The 13867-nt window shown below is 37.8% G+C and overlaps 1 protein-coding gene across 3 annotated transcripts in view; it reads left to right on the top strand.

Annotated features, from left to right (window-relative positions):
• LOC137249591 (uncharacterized) overlaps positions 1-13867 on the top strand; it is a 157535-nt gene that overhangs the window by 71312 nt on the left and 72356 nt on the right. The window contains exons 4-5 of one of the 3 annotated variants that reach the window (XR_010952436.1): positions 8608-8783; positions 8863-11833. The exons of the other annotated variants lie outside the window; for them this stretch is intronic. The gene's annotated coding sequence lies outside the window, so the exon portion shown is untranslated. Of the gene's footprint in view, positions 1-8607; positions 8784-8862; positions 11834-13867 lie in introns of those variants that run through there. 3 annotated transcript variants of the gene reach the window in all.

Below are 13867 nucleotides of genomic sequence, written 5' to 3'. Positions count from 1 at the left end.
TTTATGTATATATGCATGTGCATTAATTTTAGGAAAATAACGTTTTACCAACTAATCAATGACTTTCAGCCTAGAATAATTCTATACATACATCATACAAGTTGATGGTGATTAGGGATAACGGCGCAATATATATTTTGAAGTTTTGTTAATTTCTGAAATTTTTGTATGAAAGGCGGGAAACATTGCAAATTTCTCCAGCATGGCTGATTTGTAAACGTTTATTAGCTCTTAAGAAAAGATATTTAGTATTTTTCTTTCTTATTACAAAATTTTGTATTCGCCACTTAAAAATACCCATATTTTTTGTTACGTTTTTCATAGTTTCAACGCAAACATTTAACTTTTCATAAATGCACACATCGTTTTAGAACGAAAACAAGTATATAGGTACCTAGTACTCATAGTATATTCATTGGTACAACTTGTACAACGTTTATCTCATTGTGCTTCTCGATGAGACATGTGTATGTATGAATTTCTTTGGTAATGATATGAATGCGCGCATGTACAACGCAGACAAAATGCGGGTACATACAACTTCTCTTTGCATACCATCACTCATACAATACAAACTCATTGGCGTGAAGTACAATGGATACTGAGACAGTATCAGTATGTCTCATTGTACATTCACGTGTGAATGCATTCATGCAGGACTTAATTTAGACTTAAACCGAATTCGTTAACCAGATCGTGCGAAAAGTCTTCCCACTTTGCATAGACTACCATGGAGCCATCAAGCCACAATTTTGCAGCGCCCTTCATTTTACTAAATACGGCTAGCATAAGCCCTTTTTCGTCCCACCGATAGGCGTTTACTGCTGCATTAACACGTTCGACAAAATGTTCAGCCGTTATAGACTGCATGTCCGTAGGATTAAACTCAGGTATGGACTCGGCATTTTCTTTCACGGAATATAAATTACGCGCCGCACCCGCAACAGCCCTTTGATTTGCTTCAACAATCGCTGAACTTTGCTGTAAATTACCCGGGGTTTGCTGTAAATTACCCGTGCCGCTTGCATCGATCTCACCGATTGCACCGACCGCAGCAGTTAGTGATTTGATAATTTTGCGCATTTCATCCAATTGGTTTTGCATATTCGCCTCTTGCACGTCTTGCTTCGATATATGATTGTACCAATTCAGCTTTTGTTCCTACCGTTGACAAATTCTTCACCCGCAAAATTTCTTTTATTGCTTCGAGGCACAAGTCATTTATTTTAACCATTTTGTTTACGTTTTGTATTTTTGTTATGATAATGTATTCACTCGTTTGACGTTTTATAAGTTGCTTTATTCGTTGAGCTCTTTTGACGTTTGCGTTTACTCGATAAGCTTTCTTGACGTTTGCGTTTATTCGTTTTCAAATTTTCGGTTATCCGCGTTTTATCCGTATATATATATGTATATGTACATATGTATCAGCACAATCGTAATTACGCCGAATTTGTTTGCTTGCTACAAATTTACACGAGCATGCTTTCCCATGCACATTTGAACAAGAGCAACTGCCTTTTCAAGTGATTTACTTATACATATGTATCGCGCATATACATTCGTATTCACATACATTATACATATATTACTTCTTTTTACCAGAAACGATATAATAGAGAGACATTGCATAGACGAAAATTAGTGTGAGGCAAGCTTCACAAAATTCTAGTAGGTCACATTCACCACTTACCACAGCAGAATTTGTTAAACTACCACTGTGTATTTGTTATTTAATAATTATTTCTACACTTTTTATTCAGCAAACGTGTTCAGAATTTTAACTTTTACTCACTAAAACTCCAATCAGTGTATTTCTGTGCTTAAATTATGTTAAAGTTTTTGGTGTGGTGAAAGTGACCTACTAGAATTTTGTTACGCTCCGCTGCTTTCCACCGAAGTTCGCGCATGCAATATCTTTATATTCCAAAATTTTTGTTTTTACCGGACCGCACATAAACAATTGCGCGTTGCATTTACCGAGACAGAGATTTTTGTCAACGTTTTATACCGACACTCACCAACACTTCAACCCGCACGTATTGTCACATAATGCTTTATGTTGTGAATTCAGCCCGCTTCTGACTTGAAACGCGTATTATATGAATAAAAGGCAACACATAGTTGATATAAAAGTATTTAGTTCATTTAATGTAGAAAAGTTAATTAGTATTAGGAAAGTAAATGTTGATTGAATTTAATATGACGGAATGGTAAAATGATGTGTCTTCGTTTGTTCCGAGCGCGCAACTAACTCTCACTACGCAAATTGCCCATCAGTGTACGGAGTTTGTTTTTAAGGTTGCCATACTGTAACAAATTCTTTTTTCTCATTTAGGGAGTTTTATGATTAAAAAATCTAACTTTTTTCTTCTTCTATTAATCTACTACTTTTGCTTTTTCTAATTTATTACCTTCTTCCTCAATTTATTTACAACAACGCACGAATTCTGCGCCAAATTCTTTTTGATTATTGATTTCGTTCATTGAAAAAGTTAGAGCGAGAAGAAAAAAAATTCTTAATTTTATTAGCAAAAATCTACTTTTTTCCCATAAACTGGCAGCCGTTAGGTTGCCAAATGCTTTTAAAATAAACTACCCAAATAATTACATAATCTGCTATCTCCGTTTGTCTTCTTGATGTGTGTCTGCAGCCTAAGGTCTATTCCATGTCTTCTTGTTGTGTGTCTGCAGCCCAAGGTCTATTCCACTTCTCTATGCCTTACGCTTCAATTCCATGTGTTCATAATAATCTGCTATCTTCTTGATGTGTGTCTGCAGGCCAAGGTCTATTCCACTTATCTATGCTTACGCTTCAATTCCATGTGTTCATAATAATCTGCTATCTTCTTGATGTGTCTCTTTATCGGTAATTCCTCGAAAAATATTTTTTTTTGTTATATCGCCGTAATTTTGATATTTTGTCCTCTTTCAAATTTTGCAGGATTTTTTAGAGGAAGTCTGCCTATATTTCAAGCAGCAGACGAGGGAAGCTGCCTATTTAATTCAGCTGTTCTAAAGGATAATAAGGAAATGGCAGGATCGCCATGTAATGTTTGGGGCGTCTTGCTAAAGATGTTTAGCAGACTGCATTGTAAACAGCAGTTTGCCTAAGCAGAACTGGCAGGATCGCCATGTAATGTTTGCGGATAAGAGAAAATTGAATTCTAGGTTGCAGTGCTTAGCTAGCGGCACCAGGTAGAATTTACTGCCAATTGAACCGGCAGCAGGTTGAATTCTGTTCTTTATTCAAAAGTTGTTTTCTTCTATACAAAATTTCTATGAGCTAAAATACTTAATTACACTAATACTTACAAACTAAGTATAACATACATATACGTTCAATTCAGTTCCCTGGGAACTGCATTATAAGCATAATTAAAATTGGCTGTGGAATGTGCAACGCAAGCATAAATGAATCGTGTTAATAATTTGTCTACAGGTAAAGGCTTGTCGTGAGCAAGCTCTAAACAGTGGCATACCAAGGCTCAGGTTACCATATGATGCACGGTGTACAAAATATATGTTTGTACAAATGAATGAATGTGTCAATGGAATCTCATGCCGTACCAAAGCGAGCCAAAATATACGTACATATGTGCAATTGTATGAATATGTATGTAAGAGTCAATATATTTTAAGACATTCCAAAACGGGTTGAAATATATGTTTGTACAAATGAATGAATAACAATGAGTGAATGCTACAATAGTAGCCCCAGTTCGTTCTTCTAATATTTTGTATGTACTTAGGACTTGTGTGCGCCTGTGATATAGAAAAGCTTATATATCTATAGTCAGAAAAGTAGTGCTCCTTTAGAACTCTCCATGAAACCACCAGGTCACTGAAAGAGTCTGTGACCAGGGTTATGTCAAGGACCTCTTCGCGGTTCCTCGTAATGAAAGTGGGGTCATTTCCCTTATTACATATACTTAGATTAGTGCCTAAAAGATAGTTAAATAAAGACTCACCTCGGTAATTTGTATCACTGCTGCCCCACTGAGCATGGTGAGCATTTGCATCGCCTCTGAGTAGGATAAAATCAGTTCGTGGATTTGCTGCTCTCACGAACTCCCTGAAGCTATCCGGTGGTAGTGAGCCTTGGTGATCGTGCGCTAGGTAGAAGGAAGCGAGTTTAAAGCTCCTCCCTAGCATCACGACGCTAACCGGTGTCAGATCCCGGCGCTAAAATTGGGTAGAAGAAAAACATTAAGAGTAGACCTAGCCAATATACATGTGCGAGGCTTACCCTTTTCCTGAGCGCTATAGAGCTTATACGCTGGTGTCCGCAGGCCACAGATCATATTTCCAAAAAAAAAAAAAAATCAACACAATAGCACTCCCCATAAGGAGTTACTACATCTCAGTTCAAACTCCTTTTCAGAAGACTGCCTATAATACTTAATTGATAAGTCATTTAATTTAAAAAAGTTTTATAAAAAAATCAATATTTCGCTTATAAAAGTTTAAAAAAGTTTTACCTTTTGATAACCCAAATGAGCGAAATCTGACGTTGTCTTTTTGAATTTTGTTCGAGTACTGTCCGCATCTACCAAGATCTCCAAATCCCGCCAAATACATAGCGGTACGGTGTAACCCCCAGTCATGATGCCAATTTGAAGCTATCATTACTGAACTCAAGCTCATTAAAACTGACGGCGAACCTATTCTGATGCTGCATATGCAGCAATCGGGCATAAAGTATTGTTGACAGATAATAGTCACTGGCACACTTAGGTACCACTTTACCAAAGGTAGGGCTTAGTGCGCTTAAACGAGTGTAAATCTCAGAGGCTGTCATCTGAAAACCCTGACAGGTCGACGAAACTTTTTGTCTGTCAGGAATTTCTCTAAACTCATCCAATGGCGCTGGAAAATGGGCATCTTCATACAGAGGTTCGTTCTTCTCCACGCTGTGTCCTTTCGTAAAGCGCACGAAGTTGCACTAAGGTGGCTGCATTATCAAGCTCCACCTCTGCGTCTGCAAGTGCAGACATACATTGATTGCGAGTCATACGATTTGCCATTTTCGCTTTTTATTTCCAATTGAGAGAGGGGGTTAAATGTCCAATACTTGCGTTTGTAGGCGTTGTTGGTTTGGCCGGTTTTAATAATTCACACGTTTAATTTTAAAAGACATTTAATTCTCTTTCATTGTTTAAATATAATTAATTGGAGTTTGTAATATGGAATATAAAAAGTATTAAGTTACAGAAAATAGTATTTGATTTAATTCAGTGGATTTGCGTAGTTGACACGACGGCGGTTGCAATTAAACTCATAACTTCAGTTATCTTCGTTCAGTCATCTTGCCTCTTCATTGTGTTATCATGCCTCACCACCAGGTGATTCGTTATCGTCAAATATTTGTACAAACATCCCCTTAGGACAACTCATGTAGACTCATTCGTTACAGTCGGCCTTTCCTGACAAACTTGAGCGCCCTCGCTCAACTCGTCATCTTTGAAACTAACTTCGTCATCGCTCTCTTCATCTGGTAATACACACCAGCGCTTCAACTTATCAACTGCATGAACTGAAACAGAGTGATTTTGAGTTCGGCGGGATTGCGGAAGATCTTCAACTACATATCGATCATGATCAAGGCGTTTAGTAATTACAAACGGTCCTTTGTATCGTTGTTCTAGTTTTCGAGAAGTTCCTGTGCTTGGTGGTTCGTATTCAGCTAAAACTAAGTCGCCTTCTTGGAATACACGTGGCGTTGCGTGTTTAGCATAAAAATGTGATTTCGCCGCTGCTCGTTTTTCGTTAATTCTTTTTGCTGCCAATTTACGTAAATCATTTAACTGCTCTTCATCCAGTGCTTCGTCTTCTGCTTGTAGACTTAAAATAACTCTATTACGTAGAATATCACGCGGTTTATACCCAAACAAAAGCTCATGGGGTGTGCAACCAGTGGTACTATTTTTCATCGTGTTAATGCACCATTGTACACGTCGGATATTTTCGTCCCATCTCTTATCGTTAGAATTCGTCTGCAATAACATAGACAATATTGTTCGGTTCGTTCGCTCCGCATGACCGTTAGCTCTTGGTGTTCGCACCGCTGTAAGTACGTGTTTTATGTCATTCTCGAAACAATATTTCTCAAATTCACGCGACGTCAATACTGAGCCTCTATCTGTCACCACACATAATGGCATACCAACATAGCTGCTTGACTCATTTAACGCTTCGATTACATATTTCGTTGATGTACTTCTAACCTGGTATAACATGGTAAATTTCGTGAAAGAATCAACAATTACCAACAGATGTTCTTTACCTTTTGTGCTTTTTGGAAATGGGCCCAAATGGGCCATGTGGATAGTTCTAAACGGGATCGGTTCAATATCCTTTTAGTGGTATTGTATCTCGGCTTTACCACCTTTACGTTTGTAATAAGCGCAGTCCACACAGGACAACAAAAGATTTTACAAAATTATGCATGCGTGGAAACCACATATATTCTTTTATACGTTCTAACGTTTTTTCGACACCCATGTGTCCGGCTTGTACGTGACAATCTTGTACAACTTTATATCGCAAGGCTCGTGGTACGACCCAAAGATGTTTGTCGTCAACTTTACGCTACAGTCAGTTTTAACTTTAATTTTCTTACCGTATATATAATATTTGAAACGCTCAAGAGACTCGACAACAGCTAGAGTCTCGAGTTCATAGCTATGGAACTTTCGCTCATCGACGCTTGTTGCTCTACTGTAGTACGCTATCGGTTTCAAATCGTCTTTCTCGCGTTGCATTAACACACCTGCCAATCCGATTGAGCTGGCATCCGTGTGAAGCTCATGCTCTGCGTCTACACGATACGCTACTAGTACTGGTCGTGAAGCTAATTTTGACTTCAGCTGTTCAAATGCGGCTTCTTGTGCCTTCGTCCATTAAAATTTTTGATTCTTTCGTAGGAGTTTGCGATTACAGCGTACCCAGGGACAAATTTCCTAAAATAACCACTCAACCCCAGAAATCGGCGTATGTCTGCTACGCTCGTCGGTGTAGCAAATTGACTGACTGCTTGTGTTTTTATTCGACCGGGTAAAATACCTTGAGGCGTCAACTCATGACCCAAAAATGTTATGGTTTCTTTCATAAATTCGCATTTTCTAACGTTTAAAGTAAGACCCGCTTCACGTAAAGCTCGTAAAATTCGTTTGAGTTTCTCTATCATACCATCGAAGGTTTGACTACCTATCAATATGTCGTCCATATAAATAATTAAATCTCCTTCATAAACTTGCTCTTTAACTTTTGCCATTAGGTGCTGAAATACTATGGGTGCGTTCTTTAGCCCGAACGGCATGCGCTTAAACTCATATAACCCATCAGGAGTAATAAATGCGGTATATTTCCGACTTTCAGGTGCGATAGGAATTTGATAGTACCCGCTATTTAAGTCGAGTATCGTGAAAAATTTATATTTCTTAGCCTGGTGTAATTGTTCTGCAATATTAGGGACAGGGAAATTCTCTTTTTCGAAAATTAAATTCAAACGACGGTAGTCTACACAGAGTCTATCACTGCCATCTTTCTTTTTGACTAGTACTATCGGACTCGCAAATTCAGAGGACGATTTTCCTATAATGTCGTTATTTTCAAGGTCCGTAATCATTTGTGTCACCACCGCACGCTTTGGCGCTGGCACTCGGTATGGTGCTTGCGAAACAACTTTCTTAGAGTTCAAAACAATTTGCATTTCAATTAAGTGTGACTTACCTATACCGTTTAATCCGTCAGAGAATACATCCTTGTAATTGCTTAACAACTCTCGCAGTATTGTTCGTTCATTATCGTTTTTTAAATTATTTGTCAGCTCTACAAAACACTCATTACCAGGTAATACGTTACTACGCCGACAGTCAGCTTCGAGCTGTGACTGCCCATTTTGCACTTTAAACAACACATCTGCACGCGATATTATATCTTGACCTAGTAGACAATCAGTTTCTAGCATGTTATCAGTCACAATATACGTTAACATATTAATTTTGCTTCCAGCAATACTTGCTTCGAGGCCACACCTCTCTCGCATCATATACCGGCCGCCATTTATTCCATTTAACCAAGTACAACACTCTTCAGATTTTACATTCAACATATCAGCCGTCGATTTGCGCAGTAAACTGCACTCACTGCCTGTATCAATTAATGCTTCTAACACTTTGCCATTTACGCTTATCTTCTTCACAAAACAATTTTCGCTTTTTGACATATCAGCCTTTCGCACATTATGCGTAGATTGCTTACGACCACAATTAACCGATTCCTCACGTTTATGAACTTTTCCACAATCAGCACATCTTGCACACTTTTGTTCTTTTGTACATTTACTTGATATGTGGCCTGCCTCACCACAATTATAACACACAATTTTCTTTGCTTCACCACTACCGGTTTGCTGTCGCGATACACTCTTAACATCAGCTTTGTTTTCGAAATTTGGCTTAAAATTTGTATGTTTTACACTACACGTAAACCATTCTTCAATCACTTCGCGCATTTGCTTTGCACTCTCGAATCTTTGTGCTGCTATCGCCATTTTTAAATCTCGATGTTTTAATCCACGCCGTGTATACTGAATGATTTCAGATTCACTTAACTTAAATCGTTTGCCCAGAGCATACACTCTAAAACAGTAGTCAGATATACGTTCGCCGGATCTGCGTACAGATTCATGCATTATCCGATGCACTTGAGCTTCATCATACGACATACTAAACTCTCTCATCAAATTAGAAGAAAAGTCTTTCCAGCTGGTATGTACGGTAGGTAACGCATGAAGCCACACACGCGCTGCTCCTTTTAGTCTATTACAAACTGCTAATAATATACATTTTTTTCCAGCTGATACGCATCCATAATGCTGCCAATGCGCCCAATAAACTGCTCGACCGTCAACGCTTGTGTATTCGTCGGATCAAATTCCGGTATCATTTCAGCTATCTCTTTAATTGATCGAAAACTATATATCGGCTTGTTAACTGGCATTGCTATATTTTGGGAAACATCTACATTTTCACGTTGACCACCTGCATTCAAGTGAATAGCATCCCTCTCCGACGACTGGTTGATATTTTGCTGGAATAAACCTAAAACAGTTTCCATCATACTCCGCATTTCATTTATTTGTTCTTGCAATGTAGTACCTGCTGACGTTGGTGCCTCAACTTCATCCGTGCCAATTTCTTCACGCAATCGTATCTCCAATTCCGCTCTACTGCCTGATGTAGCTAACCCTTTCTCACGCAAAATGACCTTCAGCTGATCCATCTTCAATTCACTTATCTTCGGCATCGTTTCTGTTTGTTTTCTTTTACTTGCATTCACACCAATACAAAGTATTTGCTTAGTTTCGTTCTTTTGCTTATATATGTATGTACACAAACAATAGTATACATTCGTTGTCGTTGATCGTTTGACGTTTTGTTTTGATTTTCCCTTCAAAACTCGTTAATTTTCGTGATTTGTTTACATTCGATAATCGTTGTGTCGTTTCGTTTTGTTTTGATTTTCCCTTCAAAACTCGTTAATTTTCGTGATTTGTTTACATTCGTTGATCATTGCCCTTCATTTGCTCGTTACATGAAGTTACTCGTACTTAGTTTCTATTAACTGCGTTATCGACGTTGAATTTGTTTCGTTGCTATTGACCAATTGATGTCACTCGTGTACGTTAGTTGCCTGTTCCATGCTGTTGGCTTCTCGCTTCTACTTACCCGGCAATTTCTAATGCGTGTGATATACTCTTCACACTCACAACAGATTTTCGACACATTCAAATTCGCTGGCCGTTGCAAAAATTTCACAACGTTAGCGTCGCTGCTTTTTGGAGCGCTAGGGCTCCGACACATTTGCACATGCAAAACTGTAGAACGTTTTTGCGGATTTCGTGTGATTTTCTATTTTCCACACATCACAGCTATTAGTTTGCACGTTCGCGATACCGTGGACAATATTTAATGCACTTTTCCAGCTTCTACTGAAAGAGGCACATATATTTTTTTCCTTTCCCAGCTTCTGAACTGAAAGAGGGGGTTAAATGTCCAATACTTGCGTTTGTAGGCGTTGTCGGTTTGGCCGGTTTAAATAATTCACACGTTTAATTTTAAAAGACATTTAATTCTCTTTCATTGTTTAAATATAATTAATTGGAGTTTGTAATATGGAATATAAAAAGTATTAAGTTACAGAAAATAGTATTTGATTTAATTCAGTGGATTTGCGTAGTTGACACGACGGCGGTTGCAATTAAACTCATAACTTCAGTTATCTTCGTTCAGTCATCTTGCCTCTTCATTGTGTTATCATGCCTCACCACCAGGTGATTCATTATCGTCAAATATTTGTACAAACACAGGGTGATGCCTTACCCTGCTGTGAATCATCCCCTTAGGACAACTCATGTAGACTCATTCGTTACACAATTATAATATTTTGTGACGATTACGCCGGTTGCAATGAGTATCACCCCACACCTGACTGTAATATTCGTTCAGATGCGGTTTATTTTACAAAATTAAGTTTGTACACGTGCAACAAATTACAAGTCAAAATCAATAATCTCCTTCCGGAACCGGATATCAGCTGTCATCTTCCACCACCATTATTTGGAGGAGAACAGGGTTGCCACTCGGGTCGGGGTTACCAGTAGGCTTATTACACTTCTAATTGCTTACAGTTTTAGTTTCTTAATTTTTTCACTGGTTTTCAATGTTAAAATTTAAAGTCTTTCGCGCACGTACTTTGTCCACTTCTGAGGATTATAGTGCAGGAATACCGAGTAAAATAAAACGATGTTTAATGCTCGACTGCTACATTACGATTTTACGATAAATGCTTAAAAGCTTAAGAAATTTGGCTACTGCTACAACAACAATAACAACCAATATCTCCTTCCGTATCATAATAGGCATTTTATTTTCCGAAATAGCACTGTACACATATCCTTATAGTGTTTGGTGCATGTCGGAATAAAAGGCAATCAATGACCACAAACTGGTGCTATTTTATTGTCGGTTTGAACAGCTCTGCAATTTTCACACCGAGTGGACCAACACACGGTTCTAAGGTTACATACTGTATTTGGTAGTTCACCAAATAATAAAAATATTTATTCGTTGTTTAAATTTATTTTATTCATTTGAAGTATTTATTTAAATTTCTAAATCTAATTAAAATTTCTTTTTTGATGTAATATAAAAATTTTCATTTTCAAAATACAACTCAATTAAAAAATTATTTAAAAATTGAACTTGACTATATTTACTCCCAATATATAGTATAACTATATTTTTAAATAAAATTTTATTTATAAATTTAATAAAAATATTCACATTGAAAATTTAAAATTAACTGACAATAAAATTCTCTTTTTGAAATAATATTATAAATAAAGTAATTTATAAATAATTTACAAAAATATAGTATATTTAAATAAAATAGATAACCCTATGCGGCCACCGTGGTGTGATGGTAGCGTGCTCCGCCTACGACACCGTATGCCCTGGGTTCACACCCCGGGCAAAGCATCATCAAAATTTTAGAAATAAGGTTTTTCAATTAGAAGAAAATCTTTCTAAGCGGGGTCGCCCCTCGGCAGTGTTTGGCAAGCGCGCCGAGTGTATTTCTCCCATAAAAGCTCGGAGTCGGCATAAAACATGTAGGTCCCGTCCGGCCAATTTGTAGGGATAATCAATAGGAGCACGACGCGAATTGGAAGAGAAACTCGGCATAAAATCTCTTCGGAGGTTATCGCGCTTTACATTTGTTTTTTAGATAACCCTACACTTATTAACGTTAAACAAATTTTTACTAATATTCTCCTTAGATTAAACGCGAAACCTGATGAATGAAGGCTTTTCTGCGTAATAAATTTATTCCATTAACTCAAATATTTGCCGGTTTTGATAAAATCTTGCTATTATTATGATTGAATCCTACGACCTCTTCGTATTTGCTGCGTCGTGGGGTTGCTGTATGCACCCTTTAGAAAAACAGCGGATGCATGTAATAAGGATTTATGTACGTTGGGTTGCGCCAACCCGAACGTTCACGCATACTTCACCTGATTTATTTATTTCCACAAGAATACTTAAGTTTTTTGTTTAAATTATTTATTTTACGTATTAAAATAGTTCAGGTCCTTTTATTACAAAAGGTTTTATTGGGCACGCTTATAATAATTTGCGGCGCTCCATTGAATCTAGTAGTATTATATTGGTCTGTGCCACTCACTAGAGTACCGTACTTTTATTAATTATATTTATTTTTATTAATACTTGTGCTTATTGTACGACTATTATTGCGGATATCAACCGATCTCAAGCAAGCGATTTACGGAATTACCTTTTGTGAGGTACTCCGATTTATGTGCTTCAGCACTATAAATGATTTGTTGGTGGTCGTGATTTAATATCAATTTTGGGACTGACAAACCTTGGTTAGGCGCTTGAACAACAGGGATTTATACATAAAAAAGTTCAATTCAAGGTCAGAGAACGTCGTTTCTGAATTTCAAGTTTCACACGATCTGCGGTGCTTGACAACTAAGAAACACATATTATATTTATATGCGGACCCCACCATTTTAAAATTTCAACAAACGAGATTCAATTGCTCGTCTTTAGTACTTGTTAAATGTTGTGAGAAGGGAGCTACGAAAGTACAGGATGCAACTGAATCGCTAATAAATTTCACATGTGAAAATGTTGCAGTGAGTATGAAAAGTTTGATATAAAAATTCAAAGAAGAACTGCATACTTATTTAGTTCAACAAAAAAAATTTTTGCTTCTGTAATAAGCCTACTGGTAACCCCAAGTGGCAACCCTGTTCTCCAAATAATGGTGGTGGAAGATGACAGCTGATATCCTGTTCCGGAAAGAGATTATTGATCTTTGTTATATTTAATAATGGATGTTGTAAATAAACTAATACCCATTCGTCTTAAAATATCCCGTCCGAATAACCAAGGGACTAATGCTTGGTCACCGGGCAAGATCAAAAACACATGGCTAACTTCACTTCCTCTAAACAAAACTGTACAAGCTATTGATCCATATTTAAATAATCGTTTATTTCCAACGCCTCTGTACATCGTTAACTGCTGTTTGTTTATAAAACCAGGAAGCACACAAGACTTCAGCACAAAGCTAACCGGACTGCCGGTATCAAAAAGAACATAACAATAGGTTGGTTCAGTGCACTTATCTTTTATATAGAAGGCAACACTCTCCCAATTTTTTGCAGTCAGTTGCTCCATCACTCTTCGCACTAAGCGATCCTCCAGGGCTTCTTCGGTTTCTTCTACTGCTGGCACGGCTGCTGTTCCTCTGGTTTTCTTTTTCGGACATTCCAAACGAGTGATTCCGACTTCGTTGCACACAAAATAAGCATTCCGCTTGCGCCTCGGTGCCGTACAAGCGCTTTGGTAATGGCCGTAAGCGAAGCAATTCAAACAGCGAACATCTCTTTCTTATTTGCACCACCATGGATATTGCCAACCGTTGACACTTCTTTTGGTTTGCCGGCATTGGCTGGATTAGGGACTTGAGCTTTAGCCGGTTTCTTTTTCTCGTAGCGTTCCATAAATACTTTTAATTCAGCGATAGTGGTGGCACTGTAAAGCATTGAAACAAGCGATGACTTGTCCTTAATTCCAGTTCTGGGATGTTGCCGCGACTGGCGATAAATTGCATTTCGATGACATATTGTCTGGGCGTTTCGTTGGGCTTCATCGTACGTGCTTTCAGCTGCGCAAACACATCCTGCATGGAAAATTCTCTCTCGTATTCCTGAATAAGTGATGCTTTAAGCTCCTCATACGTTCGCACTGTTATGATGGATGCGAAA

The sequence above is a fragment of the Eurosta solidaginis genome, chromosome 4 (assembly GCF_040869045.1).
Source record: "Eurosta solidaginis isolate ZX-2024a chromosome 4, ASM4086904v1, whole genome shotgun sequence".
NCBI classification, from domain to species: Eukaryota; Metazoa; Arthropoda; class Insecta; order Diptera; family Tephritidae; genus Eurosta; species Eurosta solidaginis.
Note: the sequence above shows the minus strand (reverse complement) of the source record. Positions and strands in the feature narration are given on the sequence as shown.